Source organism: Lipophrys pholis (genome assembly GCF_963383615.2).
Source record: "Lipophrys pholis genome assembly, chromosome: 11".
In the NCBI taxonomy this organism is placed as follows: domain Eukaryota; kingdom Metazoa; phylum Chordata; class Actinopteri; order Blenniiformes; family Blenniidae; genus Lipophrys; species Lipophrys pholis.
Genome location: NC_137631.1, coordinates 12,670,347 through 12,683,672, shown reverse-complemented (window position 1 = coordinate 12,683,672; position 13,326 = coordinate 12,670,347). Strand labels below are relative to the sequence as shown.

General features: G+C 42.4%; 1 protein-coding gene across 9 annotated transcripts in view; it reads left to right on the top strand.

Annotated features, from left to right (window-relative positions):
- plekha5 (pleckstrin homology domain containing, family A member 5) overlaps window positions 1-13,326 on the top strand; it is an 82,442-nt gene that overhangs the window by 23,080 nt on the left and 46,036 nt on the right. For 2 of the 9 annotated variants that reach the window (XM_080475394.1, XM_080475393.1), the window contains exon 1: window positions 12,701-12,933. The exons of the other annotated variants lie outside the window; for them this stretch is intronic. The gene's annotated coding sequence lies outside the window, so the exon portion shown is untranslated. Of the gene's footprint in view, window positions 1-12,700; window positions 12,934-13,326 lie in introns of those variants that run through there. 9 annotated transcript variants of the gene reach the window in all.

Below are 13,326 nucleotides of genomic sequence, written 5' to 3'. Positions count from 1 at the left end.
AATACAAGTTGAATTTCCTGCATTAAAACTCAACTCTGATGCAAAATGTGTCGCAAGTAGCAGCTTTTGTGTGTGTGAGTGGGCCGGCTGCTCTGCATTAATACTAACAACACACTTTCCGTTTTCCTTCCTGTCTCCCACCTTGCTCCCACGCTCTGCGCTTCTTGCATCATCAACCCAGGTAAGTGGCACTTAAGAATATGTTTTATTCTAGAAAATAAAAAGCTATACTATACCAAGAGTAGGTGGATGAGTGGATACATTTTACCTTTGGCTGCTGACTCTGGACTGAGGTGTCCAACAGGGAGCGTTTCTTCTTCCCACTGTTGTTGAATTCTTATCGCCCAGAAGCTGAATCTGGTTTTATAGAAAATGTTTTGTACATGAGGCCCTTGCTACAGCACAGACCGTTTTTATTAAATTATTTTGCGAGGTGTGTGTATTCCCTCCTTCCCTTACCAGGAAACAGTGGGCCGTGTTTGTATTTTAGTCTCTAAATTGTTTTGAGGCCGCCATGGTGACCCGTTCACCCACTTTGCTTTCTGTCCTCTGCCTTTCCAAGTCATCTCCTCCCTTTTTGCCAAGACGTTGATGAATTGCCTCTGTGGCTCTTTACTACTCCACTCCTGACACTCACAGCTGTTGTTCAGAGGGGTTTGACTTGGAGGAAGTATTGTTGATATGAAACAATATCGTCCCTCTTCAGTTGTGGTGAAGAAACTGGACCTGGCTGCTTGCTTGTAGGCGTGCTGAGCTGTAAGTAACAGCATTTGAAACCTGACAGGAATAGCTTGTTATCCCTTTTCTCAAAGGATTTGAGTAATGCAGCTGCACCTAAAAAAGAAAACAGCAGCGGGTGACCTAAAAGGAGGCGCTCCCTGCAAAGCATGTAAAAATGTGTTTTCTCCTCCCTATTTGCCTGTTTCTCAGGAGCTATTACACCAACGGCAAATTCTTCATCCTCCTTTGGAGATGACAGACTTTGTGTGGATTTGAATGAGGAATATGATTGTAAGTGACACGAGTGAAGATCCACAAATGTGCCAAGCGCCTGCTGGATTGAGTCGCTCACTCAGTCGGCTGACCAGCACCGAGATCTGCCCTCAATTTGTCAGCTTTGGCTTCCTCTGCACGCACCCAGTTTTAGAGTTGCCATTGATTGTCCTAATTTCAGATATGGATTACCAGGGCGTGACAATAGAATGTGAAATGAGGATGTGGGGAAACTAAAATGAGGATTTGGCATGCTCTTATTGACTTTGTATTGGAAAAAAAAAAAGTTTCAGTACCGCAAACTCTGGACTTTGCACTGAAAAGTAGCTTGTCGGCACGAATGAGCTGAACAGGGGTGTCAAACATAATGTCAAACTCAGTGGAGTCTCATCCTGCAGAATAACCTCACGCAGTGTAACAATGATCAGAGATACATTGAATTCATTTTATTATTTTAGGCTTCTTTTCTGACGTATTTACTGGAGATTGCACTGCTCCACAAGAGAACAAGAAATAAATCAACAGTGAGATCCAGACAGAAAGATCTGTGATGCAATAGTGAAGTCTCGCTACCTTTTGGCCCATGAAGTAGCAATTTGTACAAATATGCACTTTGTACACACTGAGAAGTGACAGACTTCTGTCAATACCAATCTGCAGGGAAACATTGCGATAGATAGGAGTTGTCATGTTTTGACAAAATGACAATATTAGGCACAAAAATTAAGGATGAAGATCATTTGTTGTGCATGTTGAATGATGCAAATGAAAGCGCCTATATTTTGGACATTTCATTGTATGTTGCTCCAGAATGTTAAATGTGGCTCAATGTTAAAATCTTCCCTAAAAAACTAAGGAGAAAACAATTCAAGCTGTCATTTCTAAGTAAATATGCAGGTTGTTGTGTTTTTTTTAACCCAACATCATATTGGGTTGTGTGTGGCCTGTGAACTTGCTAAAAACATGTTGACACATCTGTGTTGAACAAGTTCTATGTTGACTGAAAAACTGAACACATGTGACTCCCCGTGACGGTCGAGTGTTCATGTTCTGACTGAGTACACACAGAAGCCTTAGTAAACATGAAAAAACAAGCGGTGTGTGCGTTGATCAGATTAAGCCTGCTGATGAGGCAGTTTGGAAGGTATAAATAATTTCCATTTCTTTGTTATTTTTTCATTTAATCTGTTATATAGTTTTGTCTTATGTCACAGTCTTGAGCAATGTCTTCACTGAGATTTACCTCATAAATGTTCATGTACATTCAAAGTCATCACAGATCTATGATTTTAGGGCTGTTACCCTTTGCTGTTTTTTTTTTTTTACCAGTGCCCTTGTACTTTGTGTCACTGTAACTAGGCAAGTGTACATGTAGAGTCTGTGCTCTTCACTGTGTTTGTTTAGTCCCCTGCTGTTTGCTTTACTGCATCCTCAAGTTGATAATATTTGACAATCTGCCTCACTTGATGACTGTCTTCTGTTGGATACCACTAATGTTGCACTAAATATTGCACGGGAGGAATCTTTGAGGTGCAAACAAATACAGTTTGCTTAAGTTACAAGTTTGTAAGTTTCCTTCTCTCTAATTCAAAGTGATTATTCTCTGAAGTTTCACTCCCGCATAGACGTGAACTTCCTCTAACTCCAGCACTCTCTGTCTCTGAGTATCTTAGTCTGTCACTCGTATGGCTGACCCACTTCTGCTGGTCATCTTTTCTTTAGTCAGTTGCACCAAAGTGAGTAAGGCACCGCTGCCCCGGCTCTCTTTGCCTGGGGAGGAGAGGAACTGGAGCTGAACAGATCCTGTATCGTGTTTCATTACGTTGTCTGTAAAAGGGTGCCATTCCCTCCATCTCTCTGTCGATCTGAAGGAAAATGTTTTTCCCTGGGCTGCAATTGTGGCTCTTCCCTCTACTGCAGCTTGTCCATCTTTTCCAGTTCATATTGTGGATGATAGACTGGAGCAATAATGCCCACCAGACAGGGTGGTATTATTTGTCTGTAGCTGTAGTTGATTATATTGGATTTTGCTGCTATAAAAAGGCCACACACATTCTACTCTTCATCATACATTGACATATACACAGTCTCTCTCTCTCTCTCTCTCTCTCTCTCTCTCTCTCTCTCTCTCTCTCTCTCTCTCTCTCGCTCTCTCTCTCTCTCACTCTCTCTCTGTCTCGCTCTCTCTCTGTCTCTCCCACTCTCTACATCAAACTTTCCATGACATTATTGGTTTTATCAGAAGTAGGCCAAAGCAGGAGTCTGGCCCTCTGGCAGGCCTACTGAGCATGCTCAGCACTGCTGAAGGCAAAACTGCATCAAAACCCTGTTTAGTGCTGCTACATTCTCTCTCTCTCTCTCTCTCTCTCTCTCTCTCTCTCTCTTTCTCTTAAGTGAAAAGCCACATTACACATACAATGATTTGCTCTTTGCCTTACTACATCAGAACATCATAGTCATCGTTTGCCGACAGTTTTCTTTCATTATTTCTGTTCTGTTTAACCAACGCTTAAAAAAACAGTCATTGGAATTGTGTGGCATTGACTGGATTTGCCAAATCACATGAAGAATAACAAATGTTTCCATAAACTACTCTGAGGCTGCAACCAACTATGCAGAAGATACGTTCTAGCATTTAAGTCCCTTGTTCTCATACAAACAGTTGGATTTTCAGTAAGCGAAAGTCATAAAACATTTTATTGTTGGGTTTTTGAGATTTTGGTGTTGTCGTTAAATAGTCTGTTTTCCCACGGTGGAGGAGAACACAAGATTGTTTGTGAGAGAGAAAAATGAGCCTTGGAGTCAGTAAACTGTCCTATTGGCTGTGATGAATGGGAAACTTGATCAAGACACATTAACAGAGAGTTATGAATCTATAAAGAGGTAATTTAATATAAAAACGTCACTTTTTATACAGTGATATGTGGGATCAAGTGTACATTTTTTTAGTCGCGTTAGATTTGGTTCGACTCAGTTGCTTCACCAGGCACAGCACATGTTTGCGTCCCAAAAGCGGCTTCTTAGCAGTTTTCCATGATCAATGTGAAACTGAAGTCGTAATCTCAGGAGGGAAATGAGCTGATGGAATAGACTATTACACATGCTGCGCCGTGCCTTGTTGTTGCTGTATAATCATCATTTTTATCGTTGGTTATGGAGGCTCCCTGTGTTTGTTGATGGGATTGTTGTTATTGGCTTTATCAAATCAGCACCAGGACTTGTAGTATAGGCTCCCTGCGGGGTCATTACACCTGAAAACACGAGTTAATGCAGCCATTAGGATCACCGTGAGCTGTGAGCAGCTGTCAGTGTGTCCACTGTGGAAATAAAAAACTGAGAGCGGTCAGGGTTATAACATCGTCTCAGCCAGCTTGTTCCTGGAGGACAGTAAAAAGGCTTGTCAGAGTGTTTTCACTGCTATTTATGATAATTACTGAGATTTCCTGTCTGACTCTTTAAAACAACAGTAGTAGTTTTTCATTGTTTTTTTTTTTTTTTTTAATGAGCAAATTGTATTTTAGTTCCTAATTTTTGAAGTCTCATAGCTCCAATCAGTCAGATCCAAATAATGAGGTAACTCCTTGGCAGTCTAACCATTCAAGTACACTGCAACTAGAGTAAAACACCTGCAGCGTTTCACCGTCGACCCAGTCTGTCTGGAAGCAATACATGTTAGCTGAACGGACCACAACAACTGATTTGTTTCTTATATTTGACCCAGTTACCTGAAATAGCATTCATCGGTCAATCTCTGGTCCATACTGTTCAAGGTGGTCAGGACGTTTGTTCCACAGGCCGGGAGAGTAGGAACTGAAAGCTGCTTCGCCTTGTTTCTTCTGACTCTGCGGACACTTAGTAAACCTCCTCCAGAGGACGTTAGCAGTCTGGATGCTTCATATTGTAAATCTGAGATGTATTTTGGCCCAATGCAAGGATCTCACAAATATCTGAAAATGTATACTGTATGGGCTCTTCAAGTGCGTCTCTAAATGTTCGGTGAGGTTGAGGTCAGGAGGCTGTGCTTTTTTTGGTCTTTATTTAGTTCTTTGAGAGGGTGAGGTGAATATGTGTGCTCCTGATCCTGCCGCTATATGTATTGTTTTCCACAAAGATTCAAACCAGAGTTACTACTTACTGTAGATGCTCAGCTCCAGAGCAGGAAACCCGACTAAATCAAAACAAATTGACGAGGGAAAGAAGGACATTGAGAAAAAAAGAGCACAGCTTTTCACATTTTGGCGGTGCCACTTCATCCGGTGCAGATTCGTGATTCAGTCGCAAGCCAATGGAAGTTGCATACATGCAACTGGATCATTCAGACAGCGGTCGCATTGAAAGACGTCAGACACATATCCCATTTGGTACCACAATAATTGGAAATGCAACGTTCACACTGTCAGAAAACAGATCGGGCGTGAATCACCTGTCGGCAGAAAATCAGAATTGGATCGCATTTGCCTGCCGTGTGAACATAGCCAAAGTTAACAGCCGGACCACCGGGACTTTTCAAACTATCTCTGATTTTGGGGATTTTGTGTCACAGATTGTGCGTCTGTGATGAAGTTTCTGTCCTGCCTCTCAGTGAGCAGAGCTCGATATATATAGATTTTTTGATGTGTGGTCACTGCTGTTCTTGGATACAATTGATCCACCAAATGTTTCAGAGGGCCCTTTAACACTTTTAGTCTACCGATGTATTGATGCTTGCGTTGCCCCTCTTTGCACTGAATAGTAACTTGACTCCTGGGACTTTGTTTTAAAACCACTTTTCACATTAAAGCAAAGATTCTCACAGCTTTTATAGAAACTTTTCAAACTTTTCTTTTGACAGTGGTACCCGTCAAAATAGTTGTAAGCCCATTTAGTGGCGTACATTAAGTTTGATCAGTAGTGTGTGATTCATTGTGTGATTCTTCTCTTTAATTCTTCATATGAGGACTTTCTGTGTTCTGAATTCTCAATCTTCACAAGTGCATACATAAAAGTGTCGCATTGCCACCAAAGGGCAAGTTGATGACAATGTAAAGAAGACCTCCAAACCCATTTGGTATCAGTAATAGAATTTAAATAAATGCACACATTTCCAGCTGTTGTAATAATTACGCAGGACCCAAAATGACTCATGATTCAGACTTACCAGATACAAAACAACTTCCTGTGTTTGCGAGGACACATTGAACAAACACTATCCAGACATGTAGGTCACTCATCCACTGATGTCATGCCCACTCAAAGGTTTCAGCATTTTCTTTAAATACTTGAATCATACGTTATTCATATCCAAATAATGATCCCTGTGCAGGATTTCTAAGGCATATTTTATAAAAGAAAGGCAGCCTTTCATTGGAGAGTGTCATGAATTGTCTGTGATGTCGCTGGAGTGAAAATTACCAATCTGTAGTTCGTGATGATGGTCCATTGAACAGCTTTAGTTTATCAAACCATCCATCCACATTTCTTAATCCTTTGCAGGGTCGCAGCGGTTTATCAAATCAATATCACAGTATTGTTTGGGATTCGTGTTTTTGGTAGTTTTTTTTGCATTTTGTTTGTTTTGTTTTACTTCTTCCCTATATGTGCTTTACCAGAGCGTATCTTAAAAAAAGATCCCTGCATGTTAAGCGTCCTCACATATTTGATCGGCATTCAGCACTTCTAGGTTGCGCCGATATACTGAAGTGAGCAGAGAAAGTAATGCTCCCCCATGCAGGCCTGCCTCGGTGCCAGGGTTATAAGGGGGCTGGACTTTGCACGGCTGGGTGTGGCCTCATGCTGAAGTGCATCACTATTGGTGTCTTGACTTGTAAAGTTTGGAATTTTGGACTGTCAGTGCTGCCAGTGCTCACAAAGCACCCTGAGCAGTGCAGCGGGTTTGTCCGACCCCTCTGCTCTCAAGCCGACCTTCTGTGATGTCAGTCACCACTGACCCATTGTACTTTGACAAACAGCGACGCGTCACTCATCTGCTGACCTCATTTCCCCCGCCACTCCTTTGCTTTGTCATTGTGCACATCTTAAGCATCTCGGTTTACTCCTTCCAACTACAGTATCTGGTCCCAGATAGCATTCCATATGTCATTAGGAGAGTGAGTTGTGGCTGGCTGGTGTAATTATGTCCAGTGGGGGGGTTGAAAAATCATTACAGTATTCCGCTTTCCAAAAACTTCCTGCCAGCCTGTGGGGCTGTGTGCTCCTCTTCCTGTTTGATTGATCCGGTTTGATAGCATGTGCAAAATTATCTTTAGACTTTTTTTTATGTTATAATTATGATAACATCATTAGTTTATGTTATCAACAAAACTATTTAAAAGGAGCTATTTAATAAATCTGTTGCTTATAATAAAGACTTTTTTTTTTTCACGGTTATAGTCTGTCACTCTTCAAAGAGACAAACAATATCAATCAATCCTTTGAAAACTGCCTTTTCATGCCTGACCTTTTCATAAAGTGACACAGACTAAGCACAGTCATTAGGTTCACTTGGGGGGGAAAAGGTCCGAACAGAAGGCTTTTTTCCTTATCTTCAAGGCAGATGATTAAACCATCTCTCGTGTTGTGATTTCTCTTGACTGGCATCTTTTTTTTTCTTTCTTATTGATAAAAATAGCTTGAGAAGTCGCTTTGTGGCTGTGTGACTCAAGAATTAAATTGGGTAGCGTCAGTAGTGGCTGGTGTCTCCCCTGGAGCATTTTATGCTTGTCATGAATTAAAACATATTCTTCGTTATGCGTCTTTTACCAGAATTTACTGTTCAAACAAAACTAACGTAAATCTGACACTTTCAATTGGTGCTGATGGGTCAAATTCAGGTTTCTTTGAGTCCGTGGGTGAAGGACAACGTCTGTTTTGTCAGCAAGAATTTGATTTGACTGTAGCAGAGGATCTGCCCAACCAGGGGTATTCAAATATGGATAGATGGAATTTACTCATTTGCCGGTCCAACAACAACAACAGCAACATCATCCTCAAGTTTGTGTTGTATTGCAATGAAGCTATGCGAGGTTGCAGCTAATTTAAACACGTTGAAACTGCATTTTCATTGTAGCACTATCACCGCTGTGAGATTCCCCTCAAATAAATAATAACGTCATTAGAGAATTAGACATGATGGGTACTCTTTAATACACAATTTCTCTTCTTTGTGCTCTAACCCCTTCATATTTTTCACTCATTGGCAAAATATTCAACTGTCACATCTTTTAGTTTTTAACGTTTTATCCCACGTGTGTCACTTTTTTTGTTGAAGTTTGGGTTCACGTTGATGTGCTCATGTAAAATAGTGTTTTTGGCACCTTTTTTTTTTTTTTTAAAGGCATCTGCAGATTTTCTTGTTTTGCTATATGATTGCCTGTTGAGTTTTTGTTTTGACTTCTCTCTCAGTGGCAATAATGTCCTTGTTGTAGCAGATCACAACAGCTTAATGAATACAAAACTGTTGCCGAACTGTTATTTGTAATCCACTGCTGATGCTGAGTGACTCGCTCTTGTCTGGATGCGATGTCTGAGACTCCCAGGAGTTGTTGCTTTTTCCAGCTCCATCTTAAACACACTGGTAATTACTAGAGCTTAAGATATCTCCGTCTCACATATGTACTACTGCATCACAAGGATGGTCACTTCAGCTGTCACGTCTTGGCTTTGTTTGTCTGGCTCGCTGAAGATAACGGAGGGATAGAGCAGTTTATGCACGCAGGTTTCTTTCGCCATCCCTCATTAGGAAACGAGGTGGTTGGCACTCGTCTTGGCCACTAACCACAAGCTGCTGCTACTTGCCGCTGCTTTACCTGCAGATGTTTAGAATGCCAGCAGGTATTAATCTGTGCTCCTGGTGACAAAGGAGACCGTGTGGGAGTGTAGGTGGGAGAGGAAAGAGGCAGAGATGAGAGCGAGTGGGCAGGTAGAAGAGGCTCCTCGGAGAGTGGGTAAACATGTGAACACTTAGTGATTCCCTTTCCGTTCCTGTCTCTCTCTCTCTCTCTCTCTCTCTCTCTCTCTCTCTCTTATTCTCTCTTTCTCTCTCTCTCTCTCTCTCTCTCTCTCTCTCTCTCTCTCTCTCTCTCTCTCTCTCTCTCTTAGACTGAGTGGGTTGTTAATGAGTCTGAAAGCTTCTCCTTGGCATCTGTCAGCTGAGATGAAGCCTCTTGTGGAAGTTGGAGCTGAAGAAAAACACTTGCTCATTGATAATTGGTACAATGCATAGACGTTTCCTCGTGCTGTTCTACTTTTCAGCCAAGTATGTATGTAGACGTGTACTACACTTAATGTGTACAGCCCACTGTTAGCCAGTGAAGAAAATGATGCTCTTCAAAGTACCAGGACGTTCAGATCATAATAGATAAATCCAATGTCTACTAGGATTGGATGGTTTACACTCATGTATGCTGCACTCTACCAGTTGTTTTCATTTTTAAAAAGTGCAAGACAAAATATGGGCTCTCATGGCCTGTCCAATGCAGTAGAAATACTAATCAAACACCATAAGCTTGTCAGGGATTGCACAGGTGCAGCAACTGCTCGTAGTCCCAGTTCCCTTCACACAGTCAATCGTTACTTTACAAGGCCTCCACCTTTCACAGCCAGACGTAAGCGGTGGAGCCAAACCACTCAACAGATCGGAGCTTGTCCACCTTCATAAAGCCTAATGCTGCACAGCCATAAAACGAGGGGAGCTGAGTATTGGTTTAACATGAAAGTGACTTTGTTTGGTCTTGGTTTGGTCGTGCCCCCATTTAAACATGCTCTTGGAACAGTCGCTCAGACTCCCACTCCCACTAAAAGTGTCTCACGAATGAGCTGCCTTTGAATTTTCCGTCAACTGTCTTATATTATTAAAAAGGAAAAAGGCAAATTACAGCTAATTCCATTTAGTTGGAGCTAAAGAAGAAAAAAATAAATCTCAGCTGGTGGTTTGTTGTGCTTTTGATGTCCCACAAAATACATTGTGAGGTCCCAAACTTTTAATGATCTTTCACAACCGAAGTCTCAGCATGTGAGATTTTAAAGGTTGAAATCCAGGAGACGCACAGACGGGGTAAAAATGACACACTCGGTTGTTGGTGGTGTCACTGGTGTCATTTACTTTTAATCTAACAGATGACCTAAGACCTGCTTATACTGTTTCCAAGAGAATGCCTTGATAAACGTGTTGCTGTTGAACACAACTTGTGTATTGTGAGGATTAGAACAGTGAGCTGATGCACCGAGCTGATATCTGGAACCCTCCTGTTAAAATTTCCTGACAATGTGAAGATCACCACGAGAAAACCACGCTTCTCTATCGCAGTGGATCGTTAAAACCATAACAAAACAGGCTCTCCAGCACAACACAGATGGCTGGACAGCTTGCACCGAGTTCCCCCTCTGACACCTACAGTATTTTTTGGTGGGCGTTGGAGCATCAAGCTCCACAAATTCATCTTCCACGGATCGGGTCACGCCATATCATATCAGATATCCTCTGGATTATTCCCTCGGCTTCCTCTCGGGATATGGTGTCTTTCCTGTGCCGCTGGTGGTGGTCATATCCCTTGGCTCCGAGCTCCAGCAGCATGGGAGGCCCTCCCAGGAGGACTGAGGATAGCTGAAGGTCTTTTGTGCACCCCTCACCCCTCTTTGTAATGGAAACGCGATACATTATTTATGTAGGCGAGCTGGTCAAGGTAGTTATTATGTGCACTGCTTCCTTGCCGCATTTCCAGCCCATAAAAATGCATTTACTATTTGTGGTAATGTTTGTTGTTGTGAAAACTCTTTCACTCAACAGCTGCAGCCTCAAAAGAAAAGTGTGTGGTATCATTAAAAAAGAGGAATGGGAGGGAAAGCAGACCGTCTCTGGGTGTCTTCCTGCACCATTGACTGCACCCAGCAGGTTGATGAGTGGAGGAGCTGCTTGGCTTCTTGAGGTCATTGTCCGGGCTTTCATGTCCTCAATAGCTGCTGGCTCCCTGCTGGACCTACTTGATATTCAGTCCTTTCTCTCAGTTCATCCTATTGAGAGTAATAAGCCCTAACTACATAGCACACTTGCAGTAACCGCGATTGGAAATCACAGCTAAGATACAGTATCGCACTGTTCTGACATGCGGTGAAGGTGATTTCAACACTTTTACCACTACTTTATTTAAGGGCCTTGCAAAAATATTTCGAGGATGAACGTTGGCCTAGTCGTGGCTCATTTTTTTTCAACGTTCCCCTTTGTCAGGACTTGCTGAAGAATGAGGAGGGAGGTGCTTCCTGCCAGCTCTCATATCTGAGGTATTAAGTGTCTGAAACAACATGAAAATAATAATCAATTTTTAGAATTCCCCGCGCACGCACGCACTCACACACGCACACGCACACGCACACGCACACACACACACACACACACACACACACACACACACACACACACACACACACACACACACACACACACACACACACACACACACACACACACGGGTGTTATGTTTAACGTTAATGAAAATCCCAGCACACACAGGAAGAATATGAAAGTTGAGATCAATATATTCACTAGAACATCAATCTTCTTGTGGCAGTATTTTTATGTAGCCTAAAGCCCCTTTTACACAATCTTTTCAAGTACAAAAGGAAAACTTTTGTTGCGTCTTGAGTGTCCGTTTACAGGACGATGGTGCTTGGAGCCACTGAAAATAAAGATTTTTTGAAAGTGGCTCCCAAGTTGGAACTTTTCGAAAAGGCTCCAATACACAACTTTTTTTTAAATGCTCTGTCTCTGTGTAGATGGTGGAAACGTTGCTCCTGTGCGTGTACACCGTAGGAGTAGTAAATAGTTGTTCTATAAATGCATAAGTAGAAGGACAATAACAAGTACAGCAACCTCCAGAGTGTCATGACTGCCCGTCCATATTCTCCTGGGACTTAAGGTTATGTAGATGAGAGTCACCGTAATAGAAATCCAACTTCATAGACTGTTCATACGAATGTCTGTGTACTCACCATTTTTAATGTTTATAGTGTATTGTTGTCTATGATTTCATTCCAAAAACAGCACCCACTAGTGGCCCAACATGAAAACTACACCGTTGCCATGTAAACATGAAACTTTTCTGAAACAAAAATGTGAAAAAGTGTTTTTTCACTTGAAACGTTTTTGTGTAAATGGGTTAAAACAATCACTCTTATTAACATTAGACTTTGTGCAAAATATCTATTTTTTTAAAAAAAATGCTCAGACTTATTTAATACAATTTTCTGATCATTTTTTGTTCTCGTAATTGACATATTTTTTCTCAGAAAAGTACTAGGGAAAAGCATCCCCCTGACCCCGAGGTTTTTCCAGCTCCCCCTCACTGCTGAAAATCATTTATGCAGTGCGGTGTGGACCTGCCTGGATACCCTCCTAAATAAACAGTGGGAGTGGAACATGTTTAAATCTGGGATGTGGCTCAGTTTCTCCATGTGGTTGCGGTATGAACGACCTCGGCTGGAACTGGGTTGGCCCATATTTTTCCGTGCCTTTTTTTTTCTTTCTTTCTTTCCTTCTTTCTTTTTTTCATATCTTCCACGCGTGGAGGAGTTTGAAAACGGCCCGTGAAGAATAGCTCCATGTCGGGATCTCCGTGCGCAGTGAGGGCGTGCGAGTTTTAAAGCGCCAGCGGCCACCTTGCCTGCTTCACATCCGGACCGTGACATCATCGCCTCTCGGGTTTCAGTGTGTCAGTACTACGGGCGCACGCCGCGCGGCAGTCAGCGCGAGTCCTCGTGCGCAGAGAGCACGTCCTCATCATCCACATCAGGACGGGGAGCAGCGCACCGTACGACAAACTGCTGGCGTTACATGTGACGCTTCTTCGTTTTGTTTTGGTTTTTTTTTTTTTTTTCTCCTCTCTTTTCTTCATTCTGCACGTTTCCCCCACCTGATCGACTTCACCGCGGCCATCCAGCAGCCTGGACGTTCACGGGATCGTTTTCTTTGTAAGTACGAACCTGCTGCGACGGTAACGCGCTCAGGATACGCGACGTTTAATCACAACGATTGCGATGGTTGCGGCGCTATAAGCAGGAATGTATTCGGATGCAGCCCCCGTGGCAGCCTGCCTACTGTATTGCGGTTCTTATCGGCTCTGGTGGGGCTCCCCATCGGCGTTCTGCCGCCTGCTTCTCTTTAATGCACATGCAGCGTTTTGCTCTGGACACGCGCCACTAGTTCGCCCTGTTTGCAATCGTCTTTTCTTTGACTTCACTGTAATTGCTGCAATTACTCCTCTGTGAGAACAGTTGTTTTTTATATATATATAAATATATTGAAGTGATCCTGATTTTGGATGTGAAAAACACTTTTGTATTCAGGATTTACAATTTCAAAGT